Source organism: Urtica dioica, chromosome 2, assembly GCF_054948205.1.
Source record: "Urtica dioica subsp. dioica isolate 48M chromosome 2, U.dioica_male_clone48M_v1_H2, whole genome shotgun sequence".
NCBI classification, from domain to species: domain Eukaryota; kingdom Viridiplantae; phylum Streptophyta; class Magnoliopsida; order Rosales; family Urticaceae; genus Urtica; species Urtica dioica.
In genome coordinates, this window is record NC_142757.1 from 20,290,292 (window position 1) to 20,302,488 (window position 12,197).

A 12,197-nucleotide genomic window follows, 5' to 3' on the forward strand; every position below is an offset into this window, starting at 1 on the left:
GGCCTTGGAGTGCCGGCCATGAAGGGGGGCCGGCTGAGCATATGGCCGGCCATTGGCCGGCTGACCTTTGGGCCGGCGACAGGCCAGCCAAGCATATGGCCGGCCGCTGGCCGGCTGAGCATATGGCCGGCCGCCGGCCGGCTGACCCTTGACCCGACCACTGGTTTGGGCCGGCCAAAGGCCGAGGCAATGTTTCGCCGCCCGAGGCCTTGCACCGGTCGCATGGGTCGAGGTGACGCTTTAGTCCCTGTTGATCCGAGACGGACCGACAACAGCCGGCTCTAGAGCCTTCCCTCGGCCATTGGACGGCTCTAGAGCCTTGCCTCGGCCAATGGCCGGCTCTAGAGGGCGTCCCTCGGCCATTGGCCGGCTCTAGAGCCTTGCCTCGGCCAATGGCCGGCTCTAGGGCCTTCCCTCGGCCAATGGCCGGCTCTCGAGCCTTCCCTCGGCCATTGGCCGGCTCTAGAGCCTTGCCTCGGCCAATGGCCAGCTCTAGGGCCTTCCCTCGGCCAATGGCCGGCTCTAGAGCCTTCCCTCGGCCATTGGCCGGCTCTAGAGCATTGCCTCGGCCAATGGCCGGCTCTAGAGCCTTCCCTCGGCCATTGGCCGGCTCTAGAGCCTTGCCTCAGCCAATGGCCGGCTCTAGAGCCTTCCCTCGGCCATTGGCCGGCTCTAGAGCCTTTCCTCGGCCAATGGCCGACTCTAGAGCCTTCCCTCGGCCATTGGCCGGCTCTAGAGCCTTGCCTCGGCCAATGGCCGGCTCTAGAGCCTTCCCTCGGCCATTGGCCGGCTCTAAAGCCTTGCCTTGGCCATTGGCCTGCTCTAGAGCCTTGCCTCGGCCAATGGCCGCCTCTAGAGCCTTCCCCCGGCCAATGGCCGGCTCTAGAGCCTTCCCTCGGCCATTGGCCGACCCAAACTTGCTCATTCGGCCAAGGGGTCTTCAAACCACCCCTTGGCTGCCTATAAATACAGGGGCCGCTCCCCTAGTCCACGGTAATCCAATTTTGAGTCCCGAAACGCTGTCGAACTCGTACTTCACTCGTTTCGCTCATCTTTGGCCTCTCATCACCCCTAAAACCTCTATACTCCACCTCAATCCCACTAATGTTGAGCGTCGGAGAGGTAAACAGGGGCACCCCCTGTTTCCCCTTTGTAGTTCACAATCTCTTTCTTGCTTTTCAGGTATCGAGACGAGGTGAGCTTCACCCACAGCTAAGGGACGACTTGGGACACCAAGTCCGACACGCTCGAGCCGGAGTGACACCACTTGGTCCGGCCTTGGTTCTAACTACTCTCCCTTCCATTCCTCTGTTACTACACCTACGACTCTCGAGAGATGAGTCGTATCCCCGCCACCTCCGTGGGCGCCCGAGCGACTAGCTCGAGGCGCGACCTCCAAAGCTCCGCGCACCGTCTCGAAGGGCAACCTCATGATAATGAGAGCCAGCCCCGAGACCCGGCGAATGACCTCGAGGCTGCAGTCCGAGAAGACGCGGCTCGAAGGCTCGCCGAACTCCTAGACCGCCCTGGCGTCACCGGCGCGCTCATCGCCGACCTCCTCGACTCCAACAACGTCGACGACATCAACCACAAGACCAACCTCGACCACGCTATTCACGAAAGTAGACACACGCGCACGCTTCCAAGGGGACACCCTTGGGCGGCCGTGTCGAAACGTCAACTTTCTGATGAGCACCCGCACGCGCCCTTGAGGGGACACCCTCGGGCGACCACGCCAAGACGACAAGTGTCGAAAGGTACACGGGGGCGCTCAACTTCTAGGCCCCGAGAGCGACGCTCCAAGCTCACCATCCGCGTCCAAAACCCCCGGGGAGATGACGACAACAATGGCCGTGTCGTCTATCGAGAACGTCACTCAAATGACGCGCTCTCGCCAAAAGTGATAGGGACGGCCGCCGGAGACTTGAGAGATCACCTCAATTCCCGGAAGGAATCCCATGAGAGCGACTTGAGAGAAAAGCTCAACGCCCAACGCGAGATCGCGAGCACGATCGTCTTGGGGCAGCGACCGCCCAACATTGATCGAGCACCCGACCAGAAGCGCACAACCGCGCTTGTGACACCGGCCGTTGGTCCCGAGTCACGAAGGAAAAGGCGCCGGAAGGGTCAAGTCCCTAACGACCACCCTTCTCCAGCCCCGAAGCGATCCTTCGTCCCGCTCAACACAACGCCCGACCGGATCCTGCGCTTACGCCGCGATGAGCTGGGAAGCCCCGCTCCACTCACAAAGGACACCGCGAAGCGAGATCGAAGCAGGTTCTGCGAATACCACAAAGATCACGGGCACGTGATGATCGAATGCAACCAGCTTAAGAAGCAAATTGATTCCCTAATTCGAGGTGGGGACTTCGAGGAATTCGTCGCGTTTGCTAGCAAGCCATGATTGTCGCGACTTCGACCTTTAAATTCACGCCCGAACTCGATCGGCTTCGTGGTCACTTTTATTTCGAAAATGTAATTTCCTTTTTTCAAAGAAGGCCAAGTGCCATGACAAATTGTAACGACCCCCTTATTGCAATAAAGAATTATTTCACACATAAAAAAAAATGTAACGCACACTATTGTATACCTCTAACGCGAGAGTTTCTTGGCCTTTGTCTCACAAACGCAAGAAACTCGGGGGGCTAACAGGGATCAACGCTCAATCAAAAACAATTCAACAACAACTCAAAAAAAAAGAAAAAATAATAATAAAGTCTCAAGGGGCCGATGGTTAGGCCGGAGGTCCCAAAGAAAGACTCTTCACATGTCTCCTCGAGATGAATTCATTCCTCGAGTCGAGCTACGAGTCCGCGAGTCAACCGATACTCCTCGCGCCGATTCTTCACGAAACTCCTCGTGCAGGCTCTACGTGAGTCCTCGAGTCGAGTTCGAGTCCACGAGTCGACTGATACTCCTCGTGCCGACTCTTCACATGTCTCCTCGAGATGAATTCATTCCTCGAGTCGAGCTACGAGTCCGCGAGTCGACCGATACTCCTAGCGCCGACTCTTCACGAAACTCCTCGTGCAGGCTCTACGTGAGTCCTCGAGTCGAGTTGTAGTCCACGAGTCGACTGATACTCCTCGTGCCGACTCTTCACATGTCTCCTCGAGATGAATTCATTCCTCGAGTCGAGCTACGAGGCCGCGAGTCGACCGATACTCCTCGCGCCGACTCTTCACGAAACTCCTCGTGTAGGCTCTACGTGAGTCCTCGAGTCGAGTTCGAGTCCACGAGTCGACTGATACTCCTCGTGCCGACTCTTCACATGTCTCCTCGAGATGAATTCATTCCTCGAGTCGAGCTACGAGTCCGTGAGTCGACCGATACTCCTCGCGCCGATTCTTCACGAAATTCCTCGTGCAGGCTCTACATGAGTCCTCGAGTCGAGTTCGAGTCCACGAGTCGACTGATTCTCCTCGTGCCGACTCTTCACATGTCTCCTCGAGATGAATTCATTCCTCGAGTCGAGCTACGAGTCCGCGAGTCGACCGATACTCCTCGCGCCGACTCTTCACGAAACTCCTCGTGCAGGCTCTACATGAGTCCTCGAGTCGATTTCGAGTCCACGAGTCGACTGATACTCCTCGTGCCGATTCTTCACATGTCTCCTCGAGATGAATTCATTCCTCGAGTTGAGCTACGAGTCCGTGAGTCGACCGATACTCCTCGCGCCGATTCTTCACGAAACTCCTCGTGCAGGCTCTGCGTGAGTCCTCGAGTCGAGTTCGAGTCCACGAGTCGACTGATACTCCTCGTGCCGACTCTTCACATGTCTTCTCGAGATGAATTCATTCCTCGAGTCGAGCTACGAGTCCGTGAGTCGACCGATACTCCTCGCACCGATTCTTCACGAAACTCCAAGTGCAGGCTCTACGTGAGTCCTCGAGTCGAGTTCGAGTCCACGAGTCGACTGATACTCCTCGTGCCGACTCTTCACATGTCTCCTGGAGATGAATTCATTCCTCGAGTCGAGCTACGAGTCCGTGAGTCGACCGATACTCCTCGCGCCGACTCTTCACGAAACTCCTCGTGCAGGCTCTACGTGAGTCCTCGAGTCGAGTTCGAGTCCACGAGTCGACTGATACTCCTCGTGCCGACTCTTCACATGTCTCCTCGAGATGAATTCATTCCTCGAGTCGAGCTACGAGTCCGTGAGTCGACCGATACTCCTCGCGCCGACTCTTCACGAAACTCCTCGTGCAGGCTCTACGTGAGTCCTCGAGTCGAGTTTGAGTCCACGAGTCGACTGATACACCTCGTGCCGACTCTTCACATGTCTCCTCGAGATGAATTCATTCCTCCAGTCGAGCTACGAGGCCGCGAGTCGACCGATACTCCTCGCGCCGACTCTTCACGAAACTCCTCGTGCAGGCTCTACGTGAGTCCTCGAGTCGAGTTCGAGTCCACGAGTCGACTGATACTCCTCGTGCCGACTCTTCACATGTCTTTTCGAGATGAATTCATTCCTCGAGTCGAGCTACGAGTCCGTGAGTCGACAGATACTCCTCGCGCCGATTCTTCACGAAATTCCTCGTGCAGGCTCTGCGTGAGTCCTCGAGTCGAGTTCGAGTCCACGAGTCGACTGATACTCCTCGTGCTGACTCTTCACATGTCTCCTCGAGATGAATTCATTCCTCGAGTCGAGCTACGAGTCCGCGAGTCGACCGATACTTCTCGCGCCGACTCTTCACAAAACTCCTCGTGTAGGCTCTACGTGAGTCCTCGAGTCGAGTTCGAGTCCACGAGTCGAGTTCGAGTCCACGAGTCGACTGATACTCCTCGTGCCGACTCTTCACATGTCTTCTCGAGATGAATTCATTCCTCGAGTCGAGCTACGAGTCCGTGAGTCGACCGATACTCCTCGCACCGATTCTTCACGAAACTCCTCGTGCAGGCTCTACGTGAGTCCTCGAGTCGAGTTCGAGTCCACGAGTCGACTGATACTCCTCGTGCCGACTCTTCACATGTCTCCTGGAGATGAATTCATTCCTCGAGTCGAGCTACGAGTCCGTGAGTCGACCGATACTCCTCGCGCCGACTCTTCACGAAACTCCTCGTGCAGGCTCTACGTGAGTCCTCGAGTCGAGTTCGAGTCCACGAGTCGACTGATACTCCTCGTGCCGACTCTTCACATGTCTCCTCGAGATGAATTCATTCCTCGAGTCGAGCTACGAGTCCGTGAGTCGACCGATACTCCTCGCGCCGACTCTTCACGAAACTCCTCGTGTAGGCTCTACGTGAGTCCTCGAGTCGAGTTCGAGTCCACGAGTCGACTGATACACCTCGTGCCGACTCTTCGCATGTCTCCTCGAGATGAATTCATTCCTCGAGTCGAGCTACGAGTCCGCGAGTCGACCGATACTCCTCGCGCCGACTCTTCACGAAACTCCTCGTGCAGGCTCTACGTGAGTCCTCGAGTCGAGTTCGAGTCCACGAGTCGACTGATACTCCTCGTGCCGACTCTTCACATGTCTCCTCGAGATGAATTCATTCCTCGAGTCGAGCTACGAGGCCGCGAGTCGACCGATACTCCTCGCGCCGACTCTTCACGAAACTCCTCGTGCAGGCTCTACGTGAGTCCTCGAGTCGAGTTCGAGTCCACGAGTCGACTGATACTCCTCGTGCCGACTCTTCACATGTCTCCTCGAGATGAATTCATTCCTCGAGTCGAGCTACGAGTCCGTGAGTCGACAGATACTCCTCGCGCCGATTCTTCACGAAATTCCTCGTGCAGGCTCTGCGTGAGTCCTCGAGTCGAGTTCGAGTCCACGAGTCGACTGATACTCCTCGTGCCGACTCTTCACATGTCTCCTCGAGATGAATTCATTCCTCGAGTCGAGCTACGAGTCCGCGAGTCGACCGATACTTCTCGCGCCGACTCTTCACAAAACTCCTCGTGTAGGCTCTACGTGAGTCCTCGAGTCGAGTTCGAGTCCACGAGTCGACTGATACTCCTCGTGCCGACTCTTCACATGTCTCCTCGAGATGAATTCATTCATCCAGTCGAGCTACGAGGCCGCGAGTCGACCGATACTCCTCGCGCCGACTCTTCACGAAACTCCTCGTGCAGGCTCTACGTGAGTCCTCGAGTCGAGTTGTAGTCCACGAGTCGACTGATACTCCTCGTGCCGACTCTTCACATGTCTCCTCGAGATGAATTCATTCCTCGAGTCGAGCTACGAGGCCGCGAGTCGACCGATACTCCTCGCGCCGACTCTTCACGAAACTCCTCGTGCAGGCTCTACGTGAGTCCTCGAGTCGAGTTCGAGTCCACGAGTCGACTGATACACTTCGTGCCGACTCTTCACATGTCTCCTCGAGATGAATTCATTCCTCGAGTCGAGCTACGAGTCCGCGAGTCGACCGATACTCCTCGCGCCGACTGTTCACGAAAATCCTCGTGCAGGCTCTACGTGAGTCCTCGAGTCGAGTTCGAGTCCACGAGTCGACTGATACTCCTCGTGCCGACTCTTCACATGTCTCCTCGAGATGAATTCATTCCTCGAGTCGAGCTACGAGGCCGCGAGTCGACCGATACTCCTCGCGCCGACTCTTCACGAAACTCCTCGTGCAGGCTCTACGTGAGTCCTCGAGTCGAGTTCGAGTCCACGAGTCGACTGATACTCCTCGTGCTGACTCTTCACATGTCTCCTCGAGATGAATTCATTCCTCGAGTCGAGCTACGAGTCCGTGAGTCGACAGATACTCCTAGCGCCGATTCTTCACGAAATTCCTCGTGCAGGCTCTGCGTGAGTCCTCGAGTCGAGTTCGAGTCCACGAGTCTACTGATACTCCTCGTGCCGACTCTTCACATGTCTCCTCGAGATGAATTCATTCCTCGAGTCGAGCTACGAGTCCGCTAGTCGACCGATACTCCTCGCGCCGACTCTTCACAAAACTCCTCGTGTAGGCTCTACGTGAGTCCTCGAGTCGAGTTCGAGTCCACGAGTCGACTGATACTCCTCGTGCCGACTCTTCACATGTCTCCTCGAGATGAATTCATTCCTCCAGTCGAGCTACGAGGCCGCGAGTCGACCGATACTCCTCGCGCCGACTCTTCACGAAACTCCTCGTGCAGGCTCTACGTGAGTCCTCGAGTCGAGTTCGAGTCCACGAGTCAACTGAAACTCCTCGTGCCGACTCTTCACATGTCTCCTCGAGATGAATTCATTCCTCGAGTCGAGCTACGAGTCCGTGAGTCGACCGATACTCCTCGCGCCGATTCTTCACGAAATTCCTCGTGCAGGCTCTGCGTGAGTCCTCGAGTCGAGTTCGAGTCCACGAGTCGACTGATACTCCTCGTGCCGACTCTTCACATGTCTCCTCGAGATGAATTCATTCCTCGAGTCGAGCTACGAGTCCGCGAGTCGACCGATAATCCTCGCGCCGACTCTTCACGAAACTCCTCGTGCAGGCTCTACGTGAGTCCTCGAGTCGAGTTCGAGTCCACGAGTCGACTGATACTCCTCGTGCCGACTCTTCACATGTCTCCTCGAGATGAATTCATTCCTCGAGTCGAGCTACGAGGCCGCGAGTCGACCGATACTCCTCGCGCCGACTCTTCACGAAACTCCTCGTGCAGGCTCTACGTGAGTCCTCGAGTCGAGTTCGAGTCCACGAGTCGACTGATACTCCTCGTGCCGACTCTTCACATGTCTCCTCGAGATGAATTCATTCCTCGAGTCGAGCTACGAGTCCGTGAGTCGACAGATACTCCTCGCGCCGATTCTTCACGAAATTCCTCGTGTAGGCTCTGCGTGAGTCCTCGAGTCGAGTTCGAGTCCACGAGTCGACTGATACTCCTCGTGCCGACTCTTCACATGTCTCCTCGAGATGAATTCATTCCTCGAGTCGAGCTACGAGTCCGCGAGTCGACCGATACTTCTCGCGCCGACTCTTCACAAAACTCCTCGTGTAGGCTCTACGTGAGTCCTCGAGTCGAGTTCGAGTCCACGAGTCGACTGATACTCCTCGTGCCGACTCTTCACATGTCTCCTCGAGATGAATTCATTCATCCAGTCGAGCTACGAGGCCGCGAGTCGACCGATACTCCTCGCGCCGACTCTTCACGAAACTCCTCGTGCAGGCTCTACGTGAGTCCTCGAGTCGAGTTGTAGTCCACGAGTCGACTGATACTCCTCGTGCCGACTCTTCACATGTCTCCTCGAGATGAATTCATTCCTCGAGTCGAGCTACGAGGCCGCGAGTCGACCGATACTCCTCGCGCCGACTCTTCACGAAACTCCTCGTGCAGGCTCTACGTGAGTCCTCGAGTCGAGTTCGAGTCCACGAGTCGACTGATACACTTCGTGCCGACTCTTCACATGTCTCCTCGAGATGAATTCATTCCTCGAGTCGAGCTACGAGTCCGCGAGTCGACCGATACTCCTCGCGCCGACTGTTCACGAAAATCCTCGTGCAGGCTCTACGTGAGTCCTCGAGTCGAGTTCGAGTCCACGAGTCGACTGATACTCCTCGTGCCGACTCTTCACATGTCTCCTCGAGATGAATTCATTCCTCGAGTCGAGCTACGAGGCCGCGAGTCGACCGATACTCCTCGCGCCGACTCTTCACGAAACTCCTCGTGCAGGCTCTACGTGAGTCCTCGAGTCGAGTTCGAGTCCACGAGTCGACTGATACTCCTCGTGCTGACTCTTCGCATGTCTCCTCGAGATGAATTCATTCCTCGAGTCGAGCTACGAGTCCGTGAGTCGACAGATACTCCTAGCGCCGATTCTTCACGAAATTCCTCGTGCAGGCTCTGCGTGAGTCCTCGAGTCGAGTTCGAGTCCACGAGTCTACTGATACTCCTCGTGCCGACTCTTCACATGTCTCCTCGAGATGAATTCATTCCTCGAGTCGAGCTACGAGTCCGCTAGTCGACCGATACTCCTCGCGCCGACTCTTCACAAAACTCCTCGTGTAGGCTCTACGTGAGTCCTCGAGTCGAGTTCGAGTCCACGAGTCGACTGATACTCCTCGTGCCGACTCTTCACATGTCTCCTCGAGATGAATTCATTCCTCCAGTCGAGCTACGAGGCCGCGAGTCGACCGATACTCCTCGCGCCGACTCTTCAAGAAACTCCTCGTGCAGGCTCTACGTGAGTCCTCGAGTCGAGTTCGAGTCCACGAGTCAACTGAAACTCCTCGTGCCGACTCTTCACATGTCTCCTCGAGATGAATTCATTCCTCGAGTCGAGCTACGAGTCCGTGAGTCGACCGATACTCCTCGCGCCGATTCTTCACGAAATTCCTCGTGCAGGCTCTGCGTGAGTCCTCGAGTCGAGTTCGAGTCCACGAGTCGACTGATACTCCTCGTGCCGACTCTTCACATGTCTCCTCGAGATGAATTCATTCCTCGAGTCGAGCTACGAGTCCGCGAGTCGACCGATAATCCTCGCGCCGACTCTTCACGAAACTCCTCGTGCAGGCTCTACGTGAGTCCTCGAGTCGAGTTCGAGTCCACGAGTCGACTGATACTCCTCGTGCCGACTCTTCACATGTCTCCTCGAGATGAATTCATTCCTCGAGTCGAGCTACGAGGCCGCGAGTCGACCGATACTCCTCACGCCGACTCTTCACGAAACTCCTCGTGCAGGCTCTACGTGAGTCCTCGAGTCGAGTTCGAGTCCACGAGTCGACTGATACTCCTCGTGCCGACTCTTCACATGTCTCCTCGAGATGAATTCATTCCTCGAGTCGAGCTACGAGTCCGTGAGTCGACAGATACTCCTCGCGCCGATTCTTCACGAAATTCCTCGTGCAGGCTCTGCGTGAGTCCTCGAGTCGAGTTCGAGTCCACGAGTCGACTGATACTCCTCGTGCCGACTCTTCACATGTCTCCTCGAGATGAATTCATTCCTCGAGTCGAGCTACGAGTCCGCGAGTCGACCGATACTCCTCGCGCCGACTCTTCACAAAACTCCTCGTGTAGGCTCTACGTGAGTCCTCGAGTCGAGTTCGAGTCCACGAGTCGACTGATACTCCTCGTGCCGACTCTTCACATGTCTCCTCGAGATGAATTCATTCCTCCAGTCGAGCTACGAGGCCGCGAGTCGACCGATACTCCTCGCGCTGACTCTTCACGAAACTCCTCGTGCAGGCTCTACGTGAGTCCTCGAGTCAAGTTGTAGTCCACGAGTCGACTGATACTCCTCGTGCCGACTCTTCACATGTCTCCTCGAGATGAATTCATTCCTCGAGTCGAGCTACGAGGCCGCGAGTCGACCGATACTCCTCGCGCCGACTCTTCACGAAACTCCTCGTGCAGGCTCTACGTGAGTCCTCGAGTCGAGTTCGAGTCCACGAGTCGACTGATACTCCTCGTGCCGACTCTTCACATGTCTCCTCGAGATGAATTCATTCCTCGAGTCGAGCTACGAGGCCGCGAGTCGACCGATACTCCTCGCGCCGACTCTTCACGAAACTCCTCGTGCAGGCTCTACGTGAGTCCTCGAGTCGAGTTCGAGTCCACGAGTCGACTGATTCTCCTCGTGCCAACTCTTCACATGTCTCCTCGAGATGAATTCATTCCTCGAGTCGAGCTACGAGTCCGTGAGTCGACAGATACTCCTCGCGCCGATTCTTCACGAAATTCCTCGTGCAGGCTCTGCGTGAGTCCTCGAGTCGAGTTCGAGTCCACGAGTCGACTGATACTCCTCGTGCCGACTCTTCACATGTCTCCTCGAGATGAATTCATTCCTCGAGTCGAGCTACGAGTCCGCGAGTCGACCGATACTCCTCGCGCCGACTCTTCACAAAACTCCTCGTGTAGGCTCTACGTGAGTCCTCGAGTCGAGTTCGAGTCCACGAGTCGACTGATACTCCTCGTGCCGACTCTTCACATGTCTCCTCGAGATGAATTCATTCCTCCAGTCGAGCTACGAGGCCGCGAGTCGACCGATACTCCTCGCGCTGACTCTTCACGAAACTCCTCGTGCAGGCTCTACGTGAGTCCTCGAGTCGAGTTGTAGTCCACGAGTCGACTGATACTCCTCGTGCCGACTCTTCACATGTCTCCTCGAGATGAATTCATTCCTCGAGTCGAGCTACGAGGCCGCGAGTCGACCGATACTCCTCGCGCCGACTCTTCACGAAACTCCTCGTGCAGGCTCTACGTGAGTCCTCGAGTCGAGTTCGAGTCCACGAGTCGACTGATACTCCTCGTGCCGACTCTTCACATGTCTCCTCGAGATGAATTCATTCCTCGAGTCGAGCTACGAGGCCGCGAGTCGACCGATACTCCTCGCGCCGACTCTTCACGAAACTCCTCGTGCAGGCTCTACGTGAGTCCTCGAGTCGAGTTCGAGTCCACGAGTCGACTGATTCTCCTCGTGCCAACTCTTCACATGTCTCCTCGAGATGAATTCATTCCTCGAGTCGAGCTACGAGTCCGCGAGTCGACCGATACTCCTCGCGCCGATTCTTCATGAAATTCCTCGTGCAGGTTCTGCGTGAGTCCTCGAGTCGAGTTCGAGTCCACGAGTCGACTGATTCTCCTCGTGCCGACTCTTCACATGTCTCCTCGAGATGAATTCATTCCTCGAGTCGAGCTACGAGTCCGCGAGTCGACCGATACTCCTCGCGCCGACTCTTCACGAAACTCCTCGTGCAGGCTATACATAAGTCCTCGAGTCGAGTTCGAGTCCACGAGTCGACTGATACTCCTCGTGCCGATTCTTCACATGTCTCCTCGAGATGAATTCATTCCTCGAGTCAAGCTACGAGTCCGTGAGTCGACCGATACTCCTCGCGCCGATTCTTCACGAAACTCCTCGTGCAGGCTCTGCGTGAGTCCTCGAGTCGAGTTCGAGTCCACGAGTCGACTGATACTCCTCGTGCCAACTCTTCACATGTCTCCTCGAGATGAATTCATTCCTCGAGTCGAGCTACGAGTCCGTGAGTCGACCGATACTCCTCGCACCGATTCTTCACGAAACTCCTCGTGCAGGCTCTACGTGAGTCCTCGAGTCGAGTTCGAGTCCACGAGTCGACTGATACTCCTCGTGCCGACTTTTCACATGTCTCCTGGAGATGAATTCATTCCTCGAGTCGAGCTAAGAGTCCGTGAGTCGACCGATATTCCTCGCGCCGACTCTTCACGAAACTCCTCGTGCAGGCTCTACATGAGTTCTCGAGTCGAGTTCGAGTCCACGAGTCGACTGATACTCCTCGTGCCGACTGTTCACATG